The following is a 22,234-nucleotide window of genomic DNA, read 5'->3' as shown; positions in this document are numbered from 1 at the left end:
CCCTATATATCTCACACAGAAGCCGAACTCCACTTCCTCACTGCAATTGCGGCGTGCTCTATAAAGTTCACCAAAAGGGATCGCATTGACTTGTGACCTCAGGTGTGCACTCTTGTAATGTAAGACAGAATTACACGATGTACTTTTTCTGAACAATTTGCTGCAAAGTTTCCCTTGATCTACATATAGTATCAGATCTAAAAACGTAATACTCTCATGACTAAAGTTAATTGTAAAAGTCATATTGTACACATTGTTATTCATAGGAGCAAAAAACTTCAGCAGTTCATCTTCACCACCAGTCCAGATAAATAATAGGTCATCAATGTACCTTCCATAGGAGTGATTAAATGATTGCCACCGAGCCCCAACAGGGCCCCAGATATGCACCGCCTCCATCCACCCCATAAAGAGGCAGGCAAAGGACGGCGCAGATCTGAAACCCATGGCGGTCCCGCACGTTTGTCTATACCATTGACCATTAAACATAAACACATTGTGTTCCAATATCAGTCTGGACATAGTCAACAACATCTCCGTGTGGTAAAGTAACTCAACCGGCCTCTTGTAAAGAAAATACCTCAATGCATTTAAGCCAAATTCATGGCTAATATCAGTATAAAGTGAGGCCACGTCCATCGTGACTAGCATCATCTCTGGTTCCCAAACAAAATCATTAAAGATGTTGAGAACATGTTTAGTATCCCTAATATTGGACGGTAAGTTCAGAACATATGGTTGTAAGAAAATATCTACAAACTCCACCAATTTCTCAGTGGGGCCCCCTATACCCGATATTATGGGCCTACCAAGTGGTGAAAGGGCGTCTTTATGAACCTTTGGTAAGGTATAAAGACACGGAAAACGAGGACGGCGTATGGTCAAATATTTGTATTCATCGTCACTGATGATGGTCTCCAAATGCCATTGTTTAAGGTGACAGTTGATTATAGAAAAAATCTCAAAAATTGGTTGTGCGGTAATTTAGTATACCAGTCTTTACTTTCAAGTTGACTTAAAATTTCATTGTCATATTTAATCTTATCCATCAAGATAACATTCCCTCCCTTGTCAGCCTCCTTGACGACAAGGGAGGAATCGTCCGCAAGGTTCTTGTGTGCTATTCTTTCTTTGGAAGTCAAAGTATTATTAAAATGAGATAGTTTAGTCTTATTCATCCTTTCTTCAAGTATATCAAGCTCTCTGTTCACGCTCTTATAAAAGGCATCTATATTGTTGCCACACGCTAGTTGTGGTGTCCATTTTGACTTGTCCTTGAGTCCACTATTTTCACTCATATTAGTGCAGCAATCTAAGTCCTGTAAAACCTGGTGTAATGTGATGGGATCATTCTCATTCTCTGTGATAGAGAGTAGTATTTTAGTATCGTGAATATCCTGAATTGTTACATCACCACAAACTTTATCAGACAAACGATCTTTATCGACACCATTTGCAGCAAAAAACTTTTTAATTTTCAATTGTCTGACAAACTTATAGACATCAAATCTAACATTATTTATGTCACATTTGGTTGTAGGGCAAAAATGTTATTCTTTCTTGAGGACAGAGAGCAGGTCAACCGTCAAATTCTTACTTGAAAGGTTAATGACCTGTATGTCACTATTACTTCCTACCTCTTCTGGTTCACTTTCCATGAGCGTGTCTGATAGCGTTCCCTTCCTCCTACATTTTCTCCTGCCCCTTTTTCCTCTCTTGGACCTCCGGTAGTATTCACCCTTTGTTCCCTTTGTCTCCCTTTGTAACCTGATGAAACAACCAGATCTGTTTTTCTGACTGGTATTGCTGTCCATGCCCCTTGCCTTGGCTCCCCCTGTTAATTTGTTGGCTCGCCAATCTATGATGACCAAGATGAGTGTAACGCAATGGCCTTCTTAATTAGTCAACAATGTTATCAAACATACTGAAATAAGGTACCTTAACTCAAAGGACCACAGCTTCTCACCCATGCGCCTGCCAACTGGCTGAATGGCCAAAAAGCCTTAACTTCACGCTTGATGCTCTTTGGTTGATTGTCTGCTGATGCACTGCCTGGGGCAGGTGGAAATGTTTCCCGAGCGGTATTTGGTCTACTGTCATCTTAAGATTTCTTGGGGCCCTGGGTCAAACATATTTTGGGGCCCTCATTCAGAACAACCTCGAATTGTATTGCCTAGTTTCTGCCAATTCAAGCCTTGATGAAGAAAACGATATAGAACAAGCATTGTTAAATGCATTCGTTTCACCTATGTGATTAATAAGAAGCTGAATATTGTTGTAAGTTGTAGCTTGCTGAGTAGTTGTACAATATAAGTTAAAGAGAGTCTGTTAAAGTATTATGACTTGTCTATGTACAAAATGGCAATATATTGTGCTATTACTAGCTGTATAGTGTGGGTAAGTATTAGCAAAATTTAGAAACATTCAGATAACTTTTGGGCCCGGTGCCACTGCACCTGCTGCACCATTCAAATCATGCCCTTAGTACCTGCAAGTTAACTGCATTGGTGACTTCCTGTTTAGTAGTAAAATATAGCAATATTTGGTGTTTTGAGGAGTAATGACAATTTTTGGCCCTGGTGTCATTGCGCCTGCTGCACCATTCAAATCATGGCCCTATTGCTTGTAAGGTAACTACATTTGGTACTGTCTGTTTAGTAGTAAAATATTGCAATATTTGGTGTTTAAAGGGGTTCCTACAGATTTGGGCCCCGGTGTGACTGCACCTGTTGCACCATTGAAATCATGACCATAGTGCCTGCAAAGTGACTGCACTTGTGACTGCCTGTTCAGTAGTAAAATACAGCAATAATAGGTGTTTAGTGAGCTGCCTAGAGCTGTTGGTCCTGGTGCTACTGCACCTGCTGCACCATTCAAATCATGAACCCATTGCCTGCTAGATAAATGCACTTGTGACTGTCTTGTTTAGTAGTAACATTTAAAAATAATGTGGGTTTAGTGTGGTCCCTGGAGCTTTTGGCCCGAGTGCCAATGCACCTGGTGGACCATTCAAATCAAGTCCCATTTAACTGCAAGGTAACTGCAATTGTGACTGCCTGTTTAGTTGTCAAATAAAGCAATAATATGTGATTTCTGACAACTTTGGGCCTGGTGCTGCTGCACCTGCTGCACTATTGAAATCATGAACCTAGTGCTTGCAAGATCACTTCACTTATGACTGTCTGTTTAGTTGTAAAATATAACAATAATAGGTGTTGTGAGGAGTTCTGACAACTTTTGAGCCCAGTACCACTGAACCTGCTGCACCATTCAAATAATGACCCTGTTGCCAGCAAGATAACTGCACTTGTGATTGCCTGTTTAGTATTAAAATACAGCAATAGTTGGTGTTTAGCAGAGTTATGACAACTGTTGGCCTGGTGCCGCTGTACCATTTAAATCAGGCCCCTTTCAACTGCAAGGTAACTGAAATTGTGACTGACTGTTTAGTAGGAAAATACAGCAATAGTTGGTGTTTAGGGGAGTTCTGGCAACTTTCAGCCCCAGTGCCACTGCACATGCTGCACCATTTAAATCAGGCCCCTTTCAACTGAAAGGTAACTGCAATTGTGACTGCCTGTTTAGTAGTAAAATATAGCAATGTTAGGTGTTTAGAGGAGTTCTGATAACTGTTGGTGCTGTTGCGACTGCACCTGATGCATCATTCAAATCATTACCCTGTTGTCTGCAAGGTAACTGCACTTGTGGCTGCCTGTTTAGTAGCAAAATATAGCATAGCTCCTGTATATTAACTTTATTTTTAACGTACAGTGTTTATTACAACATTTAGAATTTGATCATAATGACCAAATAGATTAAGTTGGAAAAACACTACCTGATAATGCCTACAAAATGCATCGAAAGGTACTGAGGCATGAATAGGAAATGCAGCAGAGGTTCTAAGGCTAAAGCATCTGCTTTACACAACATAGGGGTCGATTACGATGTTTTTCAGAAAGGCTCTGGATCGGATTCGGTTCTGCCGAATCCGATTTAGAACCCGTCTTTCTGACCAATTCGGAAAGCTTTCCAAGCAACTGATTATGATGTTCGGAAAGCATTCGGACTTTTCGAGTCAGTGCTGACTCGGTTTCGGATGGTATTCAGGGAAGCCTAGTCAGTTTGAGCCGACTTGTACAGGTCAATGGAACGCGTTTCCGCCCGAGCGAATACAATGTCAGATTCGGACAGCCTTTCCGAATCGGTTGTTCCGACACAGCTCGGCTGTTGAATCTGACTTTGGGGTCCTGTAGCAGGCCCCCCTTCGCCCGGAGGCTTTCGAATGTCCCCTTGGGGGTACCCAAGGGAACCCTTTTTGCAACCATGCACAGTGTGGCAGGCAACATGGGGTGCCCGCCGCAGGGTGCACACTTTTCTCCAGCCACTCCTTTCTTCAATGGGAGCCTGTGTATTCGGTCGGAACACAGGCTCCCATTGAAGTCAATGGGAGTCCGACCAAATGGTATCCGAAACCATCGTAATCGGTTGCTCGAACTCCCCGAATCCGATTTGGTTGGAAATCATTCTGAGACCGATTCGGTCAGAATGCTTTCTGAACAACGTTGTAATCGACCCCCTAAGTCATAAACGGCAAGTATTCCAGCATAGTTAGAAGCTGTCTGCCTTTTCCGTGGGAAGAGATGTTATCTTGACAGTGAATGGGGCTTAAACAGTGTGAACAGCTTTAGTAGAAGTATTGTAAATGTCTGCAGCCAGGGGAAGATAACAAAAAAAAAGTTCCACATAGAGGTGAATGAACACAGGAATTCGTTTTTTGGGAACTGATAAGAGCCCCCTTTTAAGATATATTAACCACATGCGTGCGGCGGCTATTTTTGCGCTGCGCAGCTTTTTTCAAACAGCCGCGTTACATGACGAGCTGAGCTCGTCATGAGCGTGCGAGCGGCACAACTCATGACGAGCTCAGCTCGTCATGAGCGCAGAAGGGGTTAAATACAAGAGATTTCACAAGCACAGCGCAGGTAAAACCTAAACATTGAGAAAAGTGAGATCGAGTGATAGAAATATCACATTACTAAGGGGCCCCTTGGAAGGTGGGGACCTGGGCAATTGCTCACTTTTCCCATGCTTTAAAACATCTCTAGTTTGGTCCGAATCCAAGGTAGTTTCTGTCCAAGTTGATGGTGCCTAACCATGAACAATAAATGTCACAACCTGCCCAGCCCCTAAGCTAGGGTGTCAATTTTGAAATTGCAAGTACAGAGAGTATATTAAAACGCAGCCCTGCTCGATATTGTGTTGTAACTGCTACACTTAGTCAATGTTTGTGCTAGTTTTGATAACAGTGCATTTTGCCTGTTTTCAACGGTTGTCCATTAACATGTTCCATTTGTTCTGGAAAATGAAACTCTTCCTAATGTCACTGCTTGGCCTTCTCCCTTTCATTTTGAAGGCACCAAACAACGTCAAGTCAAAGTAGCCTCCCGAACAGAGGGGCATATTACCAAGCAATAGCGATAATTATCGCTATTGCTTGGTTATAGACAAAAATGTATCGCCGACCTGCGGCGATTTTTATCGCAGATAAACCTTGGTATTACCAAGGTTTATCGCAAATGCGATAAAAATCGGCCGCCAGGCATGAATATAGCTGAAAAATCAGCGATATTCAGGCATTACCGAGCTAATGCTCTTAGCCATGTTATCCACCTCCCATTGGATAACATGGCTAAGAACTGCTCAGGGCAGGTGTTAGCTTTTGGAGATATTCGCGCTTAGCGCAAATATCTCCAAAAGTTGGTAATAGGAGATAGCGATGTTAGCGACTGTTTCCAGTCGCTAACATCTTGGCACGCCCACTTTGCATGTCATTAGTGATAAATTTCTCTGACATGCAAAGCTGGGCCCAAGATGGTCGCTATCTCCTAATAGCTGTCGCTAACTGGTGTTAGCGACAGCTAGGTAATAGGGAGATAGTTTTATCTCCACTTTCTTGGCTTTTAAAGCCAAAAAAGCGGAGATAAACCCCCTTGATAATATGCCCCAGAGTTATCACCCTAACCTGGAATTTTATCCATGTGAGGTCCAATAGATAAATGCCTTTGAGTTTGGTGATGATCGACCCTACTATTCAAGTGTGAAAGGGCTATCTATATTATAGTGGAATCTCTAAATAGTCAGTAATTTGCCCTGTAATAGCCTTGACTACCACACCAATGGTATTATGTACTATATGAAGGGCCATTGGAATTATGCGGCAGGGGAGTGACTACTTATGCAGCAGGGTTGACTAAATTATGTGGCAAGAAAAGGCAAGTTACGCAACGTAGTGCGGCACATTTTGTGATAGTATTACTTCATAATTTTGCAATTTTCACATGCTAACAATGTCTGGGCAAAGGTTTTACCTCATCAGTAGTAACACTTGTACACCCAACTATAGCAGTAAGTAATCAAAAAGTAACGAGTCAACCTTTGCATGGGGCCTTCCTCTGTACAGCAAAACGTGTCACCACAATTTTTTTAACATTTGATACAGTTGAACTAGAAACACATTTTATTGTTAAAATCTGCAGATTATGCAGCAAGTGATGGATTTTGTGGCAAAAGTGGCAAACCCATAATTAAGCGGAAAAACACTGGTCACAGAATTGCATCATTCCAGTATCTCTGATTACATGAATGCATCTTAACATGCTATAACATACTGGAAAAGTGATTTTATCTTGCTGTGTGTGGGGTTTTTTAGTATAGAAATTGAGATATCTCTGCAGTGTCGTCCATTCCTTCAGCCTATGTGTATTCCAAAGCAAGATCGATGGAGCGAATGGTCCGCCATTTTGTTTGGTATAGACTGCGCACACAACACGCTCACACTTTCCCGAAAATACAGCAATGGTCGTGTGGTGTCCTAAAGATCGATGTCATTCAATCTCAGGGTTCGGTCACGCTGTGCGAATCTTGAACACAAATGTGCCATTTGGTTTCACAACCAGGTTCTGTGAATCCTAAACGCGCTGTTTGACGAACCGACGCATACCACTGAAGGGAATTGAAAGCTCCTCCATTATTATTCCTTGCTTATATTAAGAAATTGATAGATAAGTTGCAGAATATTTAATGAGCTGGTTAGGGCTCTCCGAGGACTGGGGCGCGCTGCCTAGGACTTAGCATGCATTTCATGGTGATTTTCCAAGGTTAATACCCGCTCTGTGGTCGGCAATCATGAACCTGACAGCTCCACTATTTCTTAATCCCAATACACAGAATCCATTTCTATCCGCTACGCCGCAATTTCCAATCCCCAATCCTAAAAATTAAAAAAATATATTCAGTATTAAAAAGGCCTCTTTCTACGTTGGTGCCACGTGCTTCATTAATTCAAGAACGCATCACACATCCCATATTGACTACACTGTGCATCTAAGGGTGGCCGGTAAAACCGGGGCATGACGCTAAACCGCCCCTTGCATTAAACCAAGCAACATATTCATGGCCAGTCAATTCCTGCGTATGGATGAGATATTAAAATTCAGCCCTTAAGAGCGGAAGGCCTTGAACAGAAGATATTACTGATGCTACTTGTATATTTGTACATAAACCAATTTAATACATCTTCGGAAATTATGAGAAACAAGTACGAGATTTTGAATAAGGTTGAAGTTTCAGGAGGAAGGTATGCTTTTGTGTTTGCTTCGCACATAATCTTCAAATTTGAATCGTTCAACTTTAAACCATAGGTGTTAATACATTTTCACTTCTAGTAACACCCAATTCCCTGCGACCATTTTTTTTGTCTTCGTAGAAAGTCTGGGAATCCTAAATGCATTTTCTGAAGTGACCCAAATGTATATTTTTTTCTAAATATGATTTGGTTAATTATTTTAAAAGTTTTTTTGTGTGCCATGCCATGCATGTGAAGAGGTATGCGCTTTCTGGCATCGGTACTTATATCCAAAAAATATTCATAATTCTAAGTCAGTCAATGACTGGCAGACCACTGGCAAAGCAAGAGAACCCCCCTCCCATAGATGTTGCATGTGAACAATAGCGGGTTGCATGTGTGAAGCATCTTATGCAGCATGGCAGTGCAGGACACTGTTCTCGAGAGGCGAGGGCTCCCAGTAGGACAACTGAAATAGGTACACGATCAAATATGGCCGACACGATTGACTAGGGCAAAGGGTTCTTACCCAGAGGACAGTTTGGCCACTCTGTTGTGGGGCATGTTTGATAGAGGGAGAAGGGAGGGTGGACACAGCACAGCTTCTGTGAGTCTCCATGCACGAACCAAAGAAACGAATCACAGGGAAGTGGCGGAACAGGGGCGAGAGTACTGCAAACAGCGAGGTGCAACTGACTAGGGGAGACCATGACAAATCAGCCACTTGTGACCAAAACACCGATGGCACATCAGAGAAAGATGGGCACGTGTTTTTAGGCCCTTAGAAATATTCTGTCACTGGGAGAGAGGATGCACGCCTTAAGGACAATGTAGTATCCTTAGACGTCACAGCTGGGGCAGACCTTTAATAAATGAACTTCTGAAGGTCATGGCCATGTGCAGGGGTGGGTGGAGGGCGTGGAGTTGTGATCCCTGCAGAAACAGTTGTTTGTATAGGGATCAGAACTCCGAGGTTTGCAGTAAACACACCTCCATGGGGTTTCCCTGGTAAATATCAGTAGGTCAAAACTGCAAAAATTTACAGCAGGAAAACATGCAATAAAATGTTGATACACATGGAATTCTTCTTGAAGACACCAATTCGTATTTAATTCCTCAATTTCCAGATGAAAACTTGGAATAGCAGGTATATACCACACCTGGCTAATCTGCCCCCTCCAGCGTTGCTTTATATAGGCTAGCGTAAATAACTCATCCTTTCCCGACCACTCGTAATCAGCGCCTATGTGGGGGATATCAGTGGGGACCTCAGTGACCTACAAAATGTACCACCCTGGCTTGTGAAGGCTGTGGTCTGTGGTCTGCATATCCAGGATCAAAGCAATTGTCCAAGGACTTATCTTTAAAGTAATGGAGTGGAAGAGCAAAACACAAAATACTGAGATTAGGTCTCAGAAGTAAAATATATGCCTAGTGGGAATGGACAAAAATAATCATAGTCATTCCATCATTCATGGAACAATTATTTGAAACACGTGATAAAGAGATGGAATACTAGCGTTGATTATCACTCTCTTAAATTGTTAAAAGAGTACAGAGGGTCATCGTGTTCATGTATCCGTTTTGCGCCCCTTTGCAGGCCACAGTCTCCAAGCTCCACTTGTAGGTCTAACAATGTAGGTTACCATATGTACAGGCCCAATAGTTATAAATATGCTTATACTGTCCCAATGCATCATCTGTCTCCTACCTCCCTCAATGTCTCTCTCTCTCACTCCTTCTCTCTGCTTTCTGTCTTCTACCTCACTTGACCTCTCTGTCCACCCACTCAATCCACTGTCTACTCACTAAGGGGAATATTCATAAGGACTTATCTCTGATTTATCCCCACATTAACGCATTAAAAGTCGAGATAGATTTAACACCCCATTCATAAGCTGGTGCAAACTGCAGACATTGCAAGTATTTCCGCGATAACTGCCCCAAAATTTATCTCCACTGTGGACACCACCAACTAACCCTAATGAGATGCAGAGTAGGCGTTCCTGTTCAAAAACACACGAACAAACCACAACACCACTTTCACAACGAACTGCCAGATCTGTGAAGCACATCGAAAACCCCCGATAAGCCGCGATAGCACCAGGGATTTAACACCTGCCTTTTGCTGGTGCTAAGCAGGACGACTACCCACAGCATTAAAGGGAGGAGCCCAGCCAAGAGCCACACCTGAAGACCCACAGATGCCATGGAGACAATGAACATGCAGCTCGGATAGCCATGAGGCCCACAACATCCTCTCCAATCTCGACGTCACAACCTGGAAAATAGAGAAAAAAATCAGGATGTGTGTCATGTCCACATCCATCAAAGGAGCAAGACACAGAGAAACAGAGAAGGAAAGTAAGCCAGACAGAGAAAGAGAGGGAAGTAAAGGAAGGGAGGGAGAGAGAGAGGGGGAAGGGAGAGAGAGTGTGAGAGAGAGAGAGAGAGAGAAGGAAAGGAAGGGAGATGGAGAGGGAGAGAGACACTGCAGCCCCCGCGCACACAGGCCACACTGTTCACCTGCTGCCACCAGTGTGTCCACCAGTAGGCACACCATGTGCCCGTGCAAGCTCCAGGCCCCTGTTCCGCCACCATGGCATGGTCCACATCATGTGGGCCCGCCCGCGGCCCAGCAGGTCCCACACATGAGCTGAGTCATCCATGGCGGAGACCACATCAGTGCACACGTCATCAACGCAGGCTGCACACCCGCTCAGCTATTTCGGTGCCACTAACCCTGTGCAACGCCAGTCAGCGCCACATGGTGGTAGGCCCGTGATGGGCACAAGGCATCGGGTGCCACTAACCCTGTGCAACGCCAGTCAGCGCCATGTGGTGGTAGGCCTGTGACGGCTGCAAGACTTCAGGTGCCACTAACCCTGTGCACAACAACTCATGGGCACTTTATAATTGAGAACCCCGGAGCTTCCGTCATCCAATCACCACCGGCAGAGGGGAATGTGACGTTGTCGGCCCCTTATATTTGCGAGGTCACAAGGCCTGTGCCGGATGGGTGTGATGTGTGTGCAAACCTGCCATCAGGGAGTGCTTGTGACATGCTGATAACTAGACCAGTGATCTGCACAACACCAGCGAGTATGCTTGCGACAGGTAGCTATGTGGGGCCCCCTCAGAGCGTAAGCGGAGAGGTCTGGCCTGGCTTACGCCGGACCAGTGCAGGGCTTGCAACAATGACTCGGGGGCTCTGGGCGTGGTTCAGTCCGTGTCCAGACAAGGAAGTGACTAATAAGTGAGTCCCTGTTATAGTGTCCACGGCACCCGGAACACAATAGGCAATGTAGCAAACTATGACTGGCATCCCACTAGATGAGCATCATTGATGTAAGGGAAATCACTGTCCCTATATTCATCCACACTTCATATATGAATGATGAAAGACATGACACAGCAGTACGTTACTGGATGTTTATTGCACATCCAGTGGAGTTTTGCCGCTGGAGCAGGACAGGGCCATGCCAAGCACACTACACAATATGGACCCGTGGAGAGCCAGCCAGAGTTCAACTGGGGATGACAAGTACTGCGGAAGAGGTAGAGTACGGTCTGCAATCTGGTCGACGTGTCATTGGTCATCAAACAGGATATGGTACTCCATGTTTAAGTATGGGCCTAAAGTCCGTTTCGCGGGCGAATTTGCGGATTTTTGACGTTTTCGCGATATGCGCGAATTTACCCAAAAATCCGCAAATTCGCAAGCTACGAATTATTTTGCTTGGTCGCGCTTGAAAAATACAATATCTCGCGCGCGGCGCTGACTTACCGTGATTCTGAGTCCGCCAAGTTGTTTTTCTCCCGATTTTTGCGTGTGCTGCGCCATTTTCGATCTTGCTGCGTGATCGCGCAAGAGTTTTTCGAACGCAATTACGTTATCGTGGCTTACCATCTTGCACGGCGAGAGTTTGACAACGCGAGTACGTCATAAAGGCCCACGACGGCGCGCAGCTGACTTCCGGCAGGAGGTTTGAACAGCTCGCGTTCCCGAAATTGCAAAAATTGCAATTCTGCACAAGAAATCCACCGCAGGAAGAATAAACCTTGTGAAAATGATGATTTTGATCAGAATAACTCCTCAGATTGACATTTGGCTGCACTTTTTGGTGCAGGAGTCCATTTTTTGGGATGGGGTGAGAGGAAGGAAGTGCCCCAGAGTCTCCAACTTCCTGTTCCTGTCCAGCAGGCTCCTCCCAGTGCTTCGTCCATGTCCTGGTCACTTTTCATTTGGCTCTGGAGCTGGAAGGATTACTTTTGTGGCTGCTGCTGGATATTTGTATTTGAGGACTTTTTGGACTTTGGAGTTTGGATCACATTTGGACTTGAGATTTTACAAGTAAGTTGGTGTTGTTTGTTTGGGGCATTGCAGTTGAGGCAACTCCAGTTCTAAAACTTTTTTCACAACAAAATATATATTGTAATGGGTAGCTAGCCACAGTATCCAGTAGGCCCAGGGCTAGTCATGGGTGCATGATACAACTGTTTCTGTGATTTTTTTAAACTTAATTCTCATTTATGTTATGGAATTTTAGCTCACTGTTATATGTTTTTATTTTTTCTATTTTGGTGTGCCTGTAAAGCCTCACTAGCCAGTAGACCCAGGGGTAGTGAGTGGTGCATGGACCAAGTCTTTCTGTGGGGTGTCTTGAATGTAAAAGGGCATGGATGGCATTGGATTGTGGTGATTTTTATGTGTTTTTCGCTTTTTTGGGGTGTTGTTGGGGCATGGCCATGTGGGTGGGGGCCATTTTGAGGGCTGGTACAGGCAGGGCCTGGCCATGTGGTGGGGGTTAAGGGGCCATTTTGAAGGCAGGCAGTGTGCTCAGGCCTGCACCCATTTTGCCTTGCTTTCATCCATTATGCCCAGGGTTACTCAGTGGTGTATGGGCATAGTCTTTCTGTGGGGTGTCTTGAATTTAAACATCATTGAGGGCATGGATGGCATGGGATTGTGGTGATTTTTGAATGTTTTTCGACTTCTTGGGGTGTATAACTGATGTTCCTCTGGCTTCCATTGCTTTTAGGTGCACAAGAGAACCACCAGTGCCAGGAAGAAGTCCTGCAGCGGTGTGTGCAGCACAACATCACGTGACATCACGTGTGGCCACAGACAAGACAACTCTGCAACTCGTGCAACTGCGGCCTGCTGTTCTGACATCTCAAGAAGATGGCCCCAAAGAAAGTTGGCCGTAGCGCCTCAGCGAAAAAAGTTTCCAGTGCCACTGCCAGTAAGAAGGAGCAGAAGAGGCAAGTGGCACCACCTACCAAGGAGACTGGTGTGCCCACCGACACCTTTTTTGGGAAAAAAATAAATAAGCCTGCAGCAGCAGCGGTGTCCACCGGGGACCAAGCTGGAAGCAGCACCTCCGCTTCATTGGGCTCAGTGCCACCACGCAAACTTAGGTCCAAGACCATGAGTGCTGCTGCGGCAGCCACTTTGGTTGTTCAATCACCAATGACCAGTGATGTTGGCTCATCACAAGAAAGTACCATCCTATCAACGCCGGGTTTAACTCAGCCGACAAGTGTTCAACAACCACAGCCGCAACGACAACCACACGTGCAACTAGTACAAGCGCAAGTACATGGGCAAGGAGAGGTGCAAGTCGAGCCGCAAGGAGAGGCGCAAGTAGAGCCACAAGCAGAGGCGCAAGTAGAGCCGCAAGGAGAGGCGCAAGTAGAGCCGCAAGTAGAGGCGCAAGGTAAGGCGCATGGACAGGTGCATGGAGAGGTGCAACTAGAGGTTCATGGAGCGGAAAAACTGCCTACAACGCTTGTTCCTCCAGAAGTAGGGACACATCAGGAAATTGATATTCAAGAGGAGGTATCATCCGAGGAAGCCACTCATCCTGATGATGATTATCCATTGTCTTCCAGATCCCCAGCAAGAAAAAGGTCAAGGAGGGATACTACTACTACTACAAGTTCTTCTTCAAGCCCCCTTCCTTCTGATGACCTTGATCAAATGTAGCTAAGCCTAAAAGGAAGGCTCCCGCAAAGCTTCCACTTATGGGTGATGACGACGAACAAGAAGTGGTGTCTTCTGCTGCTGATGAACAGTCTGACGATGACCCAGTCATCACAGTCATCACTCCAGCCCCAGCAGGCATGCAGCAGACAAACATTTTCACCCTAGCCCGAATGGCTGCTGAGCGCGATGTGGGTGGCGTGGCACTGGTGCCACCACCGTTAACTACAACACCAACACGACCTACAGCTCCCATCTTTTTTAGTCAGAAGGGCCGGCATGGACCTCCATCCAGCTCGACCTCAAGTAGTGGTGGTGTAAGTGAACAACAGAAATGACTTCAGCCACGCCCATCCTCCACTTCATCTGGCATTGAAAGTCAAAGTAGCACCTCTACCTTCAGCAGACATCACCAGTCCCCAGTTTGGGACTTCTTTACTGTTAGCCAAAGGGCGGAAAACATGGTTGTTTGTTCGATTTGTAAAGTATTAGTTATTCGGGGTAAGCTTGGTACCAACTATGGTACCGGAGGCCAGAGAGGTCATCGCAAGCAACACCACACTATCATTTGGGAAGCACACATGAGGAAGATCGAGGAAGGCAAAAGAAAAACAAATCCAAATGTATCCCTTGATATTGCATCTGATGATGATGAGGAGGATTGTGCAGGGGGGAAGTGAAGAAGCGACAGACATTATTTCTGGTACACCCAGTTCTGCTGGCAGTAGCACTGCAGTGGTATTGCCCACACCCTCTACCCCTGCAACATCTATGAGGCACATTAAGAGTGTGGGTGAGACACCTATGCGAAAAACTACATCAATGGGCCTAACTGGTTTGAAGACGTCATCATCATCATCATCATCATCATCACGTAAAATGATCAAGCCCACCATTCGCCAAATGTTGTGGTCGGAGGCGCCATTTGAACGCAACCACCCAACGGTACGTCTGTATAACGCAAAGCTGGCTAAAATGTTAGCGCTGGACCTTCTCCCTTTTTCTTTCGTGGGAGGGGTGGAGTTTTTAGAATTAGTGGCAACAGTCTGCCCTAAATGGAAGGTTCCTAGCCGGTCCTATTTTGCCAGAGTTGCGGTTCCAGCACTACATCAAGATGTGCTGGAGGTGATTGGGGCAGCTTTGCAGAAGAGTGCTGTTCACACTATCCACTTGACAACAGACATGTGGACCAGTTGCCAAGCCCTTGATTACATGTGCATCACTGCACAATGGGTCTCTTTTGCAGGGTCTTTGGCAGGGGTTAGAGACAAGTCAAGTGCAGTTGTTGACCTGGACACAGTTTTTCAAGCTACTCGGAAACATGCAACATTAGCCATGTTTGCCATGGAGAAAACTCATACTGCAAAACATTTTGGAGGAGTTTAACAGTAAGGTCTCTGAATGGCTGCAACCAAGAAATCGCATAGTTGGTTATGTTTCCACGGATAATGGCAGTAATGTAGTTAAGGCCATGCAGGAGGGTTAATATTTCAGAGTGCCGTGTTTGGCGCACTGTATAAACTTGGTCTTGCAAGATTTCTTGAAAACTGAAAACACAGTCAAAAAGTTACTGACCACCTGCCGAAAAATCTGCACACATTTCAGCCATTCTTTTAAGGCCCGGAAGGAGCTGAGGAGCATTCAACATGAACGTAAAGTGCCAGTCAAAGGACTCATCCAGAAGGTGGCAACACGTTGGAACTCAACCTTTTACGTGCTTGAGCGTCTGTCTGAGCAGTGCATGGTAATCAATGACTATGTCTTTAAACTAGGTTCTGATCATAAAGACAAGTGGCTAGAGTTGGAGGAATGGAAGCTAGTTAAAAACCTGACAGACATGCTTCGTCCTTTTGAGGTCTTCACGCGTGAAGTCAGCAGGGAGGACTGTTCTTTGAGCAAAGCTATCCCATTGTTGGTCATGCTAGAGCACCAACTGAAGGACGTGTCTTCAATGTTCAGAGATGATGTTGGAAAGCAAGATGCATATCGGTTGTCGGAGAACTTATTAAGCTGCCTGGTTGCCAATGAAAGGCTTCAAAACATACGTAGAGAACAACATTACATTTGTGCCACTATTCTGGATCCACGGTACAAAAAGGCAGTGGCCAGCAAAGCATCCATTCCTTTTGATGAAGCAGATGTTTCAAAGTACAAACATTGGCTAGCTGTGTCAGCCAGTCGGTTCGAAAAAGAACGGCAGAAAATTCAAGGAGCCGTCAAAAGTCCAACTGAATCAGCAGGCCATCCAGCGTCAAGTTCCACTTCTGAATCTGTGGGCGAAGGGAGTCACTTTCCCTCACAGCCGTTAACGACACCAGCAGCAACCGTATCATCATCCTCACCTGCACCAGGCCCAGCCATAATATTGTCGGAAGCGGATTGGCTAACTCATAAAGGGTTTCTTTGTTCAAGTGCTGAGAAGGCCACAGATGGTACGCAAAGTGGAGCAACCGTGGAGAACCTTGAGTTGATGGTGCAGGCCTATCTAGATGAGCCAACACAGGTCTTTGCTAATACGAACCCATTGCTGTATTGGTACAGGAAAATGGATCTATGGCCACTGATCACCAACCTGGCTATAAATTATTTGTCTTGCCCACTCGCAAGCGTGTCTTCTGAACGTGTTTTCAGTCCTGCTGGTGCCATTGTAACTTCAAAAAGGACTCGCCTCTTGGCCAAAAATGTGGAGAGGTTAACACTGATCAAGATGAATCAGCACTTGATACCACCAGATTACCAAGTACGTGAATGCACGCAGGAACAAGAGGACACCGACTTAGGTGACAGAAGTTCTTCTCTGTTATCTAACCTACTCCCGTCTCAATTCATGGAGTTTGAGGACGAGCTCTACTTCCCTGACACCGAGCCCTGAAAATGACTTCCTTTTTTTCGTCCTTATCCACTTTTATTCCTGTGTGTCTTTCTTTGTTTTGCAACTTTCACCACAACAAAACTCTAATCACCTAATCACAACAAGTCCATCAGCAGCACTGTCTTCATCTTATATTCCTTATTCATTTGAAGGTGCCTCAGTCTGCATTCCTGAGGTTCACAAGTTCACAACTCAATCATGCTCCTTTATACTCCTCCTCCAGACTCCCCCTATCCATTTCCCTCAGCGTTTAGGCCCTGTTCTGTCTCTGTCCTCAGCTGCCCAGCAAGTAGTGGGCAGCTGCTACGTTTAGGTTTTGGTGCAGTGGCACAACCTGGACTTTGATGTAAGTTCTGTGCTAAGGTCATTTCTGCGAATTCTCCTGTGCTGCACCTCTGAATGTGTTTTGATGCATCATGTGCCTTGTTCTTACACCTCTGAATGTGTTGTTTATGCATCATGTATTCTCCTGTGCTGCACCTCTGAATGTGTTTTGATGCATCATGTGCCTTGTTCTTACACCGCTGAATGTATGTTTATGCATCATGTGTTTTGTTCCCAGGCCTATACCCCTAAATGTACAGTGATATTTAGTTGGTTGTTTTCTCCTAGTACAGGTGTTCCCTGTGAGGTCCTGGTTCCCTGCGTAATATTCTCCTAAGGTGGTTAGGGTTGCGTAGGTGGTACTTACCGGTTACCAGTAGTTACTGGTTGTGTGCTAAAGTGATTTATACTCTATGTTTAAAGTGCTAATTCTAACAGTATTTCTAGTTATAAAAGTGCTGATTCCTGACAGTGGTCCAGGTGGCCCTGTCTTGTACATATCCCCTGTAAATTCTGCCCGTGCCTGTTGGCACATTGTAAAGTGTGTATTTTTATCTAATGTGTTTTGATGTAATACAAAGGCTATTTTTATACATAACCTTGTGTGGAGTTTCCTTTGTGGTGGGCCTTGGGTGTTGTTGCTGGGGGTGCATGTGCAAACACTTAACTCACATTGCCTCCGAGTTTAGCCTTACTGCTCGTGCTACGTTACCAAGGGGGTGAGCAGGGGTTATCTTGGCGCGTAACTCCCTTGCCCTGACGTGGAAGTGGTGGTCTCTGACTGACTTTGGCGCAAGCCATGGCCGGCCAGGGATCCCATTTCTAATATTGGCTCGTTCATAATGATGTTGGCAATGTTTTAGGGGGGTTTGGTGTTCTTTGGTCCAGAATTGGCAGAATTGTGGGCTTTTTGGGGGTTTGGCGGGCGCGCGTGTTTGGGTGAAAAAAACGAAGTGAAAACTATTCGTAGACCTTCTTCTTCTTCTTCAAAGAGCGCAGTGGTTCGATTTTGTTCTGCCTTGCTGAGATTCTTGTGAATCGCTGGAACAAGTGACTGTCCAGGTGAGTTTCAAGAGGATCGAAGTAGTGGAAGTGCTGAAAACAGCAATGTTTTGTGAACAGCGCAATTTGCCATGTTTTGAATATACCAGTATTGCATGTTTTTGGGGGGCTGTTTGGGGGGCTTCTAGGTTTCTGTGGGTGGGTTTTGGGGTCTGGCCAATTTTTGCTTTTTTCCTGTTTGGGGGTGTTCTGCTTTTTAGCAGGTTACTGCAGGGGTCTGGGGGCATAGCTCGGAAGGTCTAATATCAGATAAAAGTGTTTTGGATAAAATCCATGATGAAAAAGTTTTTGCGTTTTTGCTCACTTGCCTGTCTTTGGGGAGCTGTTTGGGGGGCTTCTAGGTTTTTGTGGGTGGGTTTTGGGGTCTGGGAGCACTGCTGGCACAGGCTAATGTTGATTGCATTTGTTTTTCAGGAAATCCATGGTGGAAAAGGGGAGTTAGGGCCTAGCTGCACAGCGCATTTGGACTGAATTCCAGGTAGGCCCGAAATTTGCTGTCTCACTTTTTGTGGTTTTGCTTTTTGGCTGTTTGAGGGGGTTAAACTTGTTTCCGCCTGGGTTGACGGGTCTGGGGGCATTGCTGTGAAGGTCTAATACCGGATAAAAGTGGTTTGGAGAAAATCGGAGGTGAAAAAGTTTTTCCATTTTCAGGCATTTCGCTCACTTTAGCATTTTCGGGGGGCTGTTTGGGGGGGTTCCTGGTATTTGTGGGTGGGTTTTGGGCTCTTGGAGCAACGCTGGGTATGGATACTTTTGATTGCAAGAGGTTTGGAGAAAACCCATGGTGGCAAAGGGGTGTTGGGGCCTAGCTGCAAAGCGCGCACAGAGTGATCTGGAACTATGCAGAAATTTGTCAAAGTGCCCATTTTTTCATTTTTGCTTTTTGGCTGTTTGGGGGGGTGAAACTTGTTTCCGCCTGGGTTGACCGGTCTGGGGCCATTGCTGTGAAGGTCTAATACCGGATAAAAGTGGTTTGGAGGAAATCGGAGGTGAAAAAGTTTTTCCATTTTCAGGCATTTCGCTCACTTTAGCATTTTCGGGGGCCCTCTTGGGGGGGTTCCTGGTGTTTGTGGGTGGGTTTTGGGCTCTTGGAGCAACGCTGGGTATGGATACTTTTGATTGCAAGAGGTTTGGAGAAAATCCATGGTGGCAAAGGGGAGTTGGGGCCTAGTTGAAGAAAGCATTTGACACTATTTTTAACTTAGGGCTCGTAAGGGTTAGCAGTATTGCATGTGTTTGGGGGTGTTCGAGATTTTGGCAACTGGGTTCTGGGGTCTACTCTTGGAGCACTTGTTGAGAAATGTCTACTTTTGGTTGCAAGTGGTTTGAAGAACATCCATGGTGGGAAAGGGGGGATTTGGGCCTACTTTACTTTCAAAGTACGTTGTGTCACCATTTTCTACTAGGCCTCAGACAGGTAGCAGTATCGCACGTTTTTGGGGTCTGATTGGGGGTATTCTACATTTTAGCGTCTGTGTTTAAGGGTCTGGGAGCACTGCTGGGAAGGTCTAATTTTGTTCTAAAATCGTAGTTTACAGTACACCTTGCTTGAGGGGAAAGATCCGCAAAATTCACCCATACTTATTTATCCTTCAAAAGGAGACTCAAAGTACGCCCTTTCGAAACTATTGTACTGTCGATTCTGAAACTGAAAGTGTGACTTTTTGCACTACACAGCGTACGTACCTTATATTTTTAATATCACTTCCTGTTTTTCCATCAACATTTACAGGGCGGCTTTCACCCTGTGCAATGGAACAAAGGATGAAGTCAGGCTTCACATTACTGACCCGCAATTCAGCATCCGCCAGGCAGGCAGTGGACAGGGTGTCTTCTGGTCACCAACATTGATCGACGGAGCGCCAGATGGAACGGAGGAGTACCGCAAATAAGAGGAATGGCTTGATGCATACAACTTCCCAAATTCAACAGGACAAGTACAACAACATACAGTAACAGCATCCATTCATTTCTACATATCTTTTAAGTAATGTTATTGCTGTGAACTTCTATGAGTGTGACTTTGCATTTCTTTGCTCTCTGCTTCTAAATTCATCCCTCCAGCTATTGTATAGTTTTACTTTGCTATTTGTCAAACTAATTTAATGAACAAAGTGCAGAGATAGGCAAGAGATAGGCAAGTGAAAACGCATAATTACTGCAGCCCTGTACTGTGGCATTCTTTCATTCAGTAGAAAGTACTACTTAGTTAAAGTAACCTAACCATCCATTTAGCAATCAACTTCATGCCTGCAGAAGTGCATGCACTTCCTTTATGCCCCTTAAAATATTTATGGATATCTTTGTATCCAAAGATTTGTTTATCTTCATTTGTTGTTTGTCCATGCTGTGCTTTTTTTCCTCTCTCAACAAAACTTTCCCAAAAAACCCCATTCCCATCCAATTTCCAAACCCTAACCCTCTTCCCCCGGGCTGTGTGGTTTTCATTGATGTGTGAGTAAATGACAGCAATAATTCCACACACTTGCTGGGGATGATAAGGTCATAGCAACTGAAAATGAATTACATTTCAAGGCTGGTGAAGGAATCGAAGGATATATTCTTACTCAGCTTGACACAGACCCATGACTATTGGCAAATCAAAGCAGATTTTCATGGGCGCCATGAAATAGATTGATCATGAAGAACATCCTCCTCCTACACGGGGCAAATGATTACGCTGCTGTGTCCTTCACCTTCAGTACTATTTCTTGTAGTAGTAGCCAATGTCAAATTCCACGCAAGTAGTAGTTATACTTTCAATACTTTAGCATTTGTAAGGCTATATTTTGGCACTGTTCTAGTGTACTGTCACATGCTATAGTATCTATCGTACCGTTCTAATGCTCCGCTTAGGCCAATCAAGGTTTCAATTTCTTTTTTTTCATATGCAGCAACTGCCACTGTGTACCACCACTAGTACCACCGCAATGATGCCATTTTAACCGCCAAGGTTTGCCAACCTTAATCGCCATTTGCCATGCAGCCAGCCCTGTGCCTAGCCCTAATTGCAAACATGAATTACAGGTAAGATAAGCGTTTGGGGGGAGGAAGAATAATGGAGTAGTATGAGAGACGAGAGACTGGCGGTAGTACTAGTAAAGTCCTAGGACAATTGAATTCACTAACTCTGTGAGAGGCACTTACTTTTGTAAACATTTGGGCAATTACTTACACAAATTGAATCAAGAAGCCACTTAAGTTTCAGGATAACAAACTTACAGTTAACCCCCCCTCCAACCTCAACTGCAGTAAAAACATGTATGCTATATTTAAGTTGAAAGTAATAATTATTTATATCCCTAACAAAAATAAACTATCCCGCAAGACCCGACCCGACCCACCCCCCCTCCCTAACCCCAAAGAATGCCTGAGAAATAAATAGTCCCCAAAGTCCAAAAAACCCAACTCCCAATTCCCACCCCCCAAAAGTCTTTAAAAAAGGGGCAAGGGACAGTCTCTCCTTCTCTAAAGCCGCCGCCGGCGTACTTTTTGGGCCAGGTGGTCATGCTCCTTGCGGAGGTTCTTGAGCAGGATTCTCAGTTTCTTCTGCTCCTGCTCAAGGTAGGACACCCTGAGTGTTAGGCGGTGCACGCGTGCCTTGCACCTGCTGTGGGGGGCAGCAGATTTCTTGGCTGCTTGGCGGTGGCGGGTGGCTGCGGTACCACGGCTCCGTACCGCTGGAGGCCTGCGCTGACTGGCTGACCCAGGGAGCGCGGAGCAGGATGCAGCTGTCCCTGTGGATGTTGTGGTGGTCTGCAACTGCGCTTCCTCCTCCTCCTGGGCCACCAGCCGCCGATATTCGACGACAGTCGCCTCCAGTTTCCTTTGCTGGGCCCGTCTAGCCAGCTCCTTCCGTGACAGTTTGGAAGGAGCATCTATATGAAGAAAGAAAAACATAGTCTGTAACCAATGCTCTTTAAGATTAACACAAAATAATTCAGCAGAAAGTTGTGTCACAGTAGAACTAGCAACTTGCAAGCACAGTACATAACATTTGTGGCCTGTATCTATCTAACCTCCCACTTCTTCAGCCTTGCTCTAACATTAGTGAAAGTTTCAGGAATCAATTCTATGAGCACTATGGACTCACTACATTAGAGTCGACTATGACAGTACACCAGTCTTATTCTTCTTCTTCTCTCTTGTTTAGCGACATTGGTACGTAAACTTCTGGAAGCCAGCATAATGCCAGCGCAGTCAACTTGCACCCGAGAAAAACAGACGCACGCCATGATGACACGGGCTTGCGTTACTGTACCAGTCCAGAACATGCAGGTGGTGAAGCTCTTACTTTTCTATTACGGGTGACACTGAGAATACTCTGTTACAAGGGCTACTGCTTAATTAATTTAACTTTCACCCT

Source organism: Lissotriton helveticus, chromosome 1_1 (genome assembly GCF_964261635.1).
Source record: "Lissotriton helveticus chromosome 1_1, aLisHel1.1, whole genome shotgun sequence".
In the NCBI taxonomy this organism is placed as follows: Eukaryota; Metazoa; Chordata; class Amphibia; order Caudata; family Salamandridae; genus Lissotriton; species Lissotriton helveticus.
The sequence above is the reverse complement of the archived record's forward strand: the minus strand, read 5'-3'. Positions refer to the sequence as shown.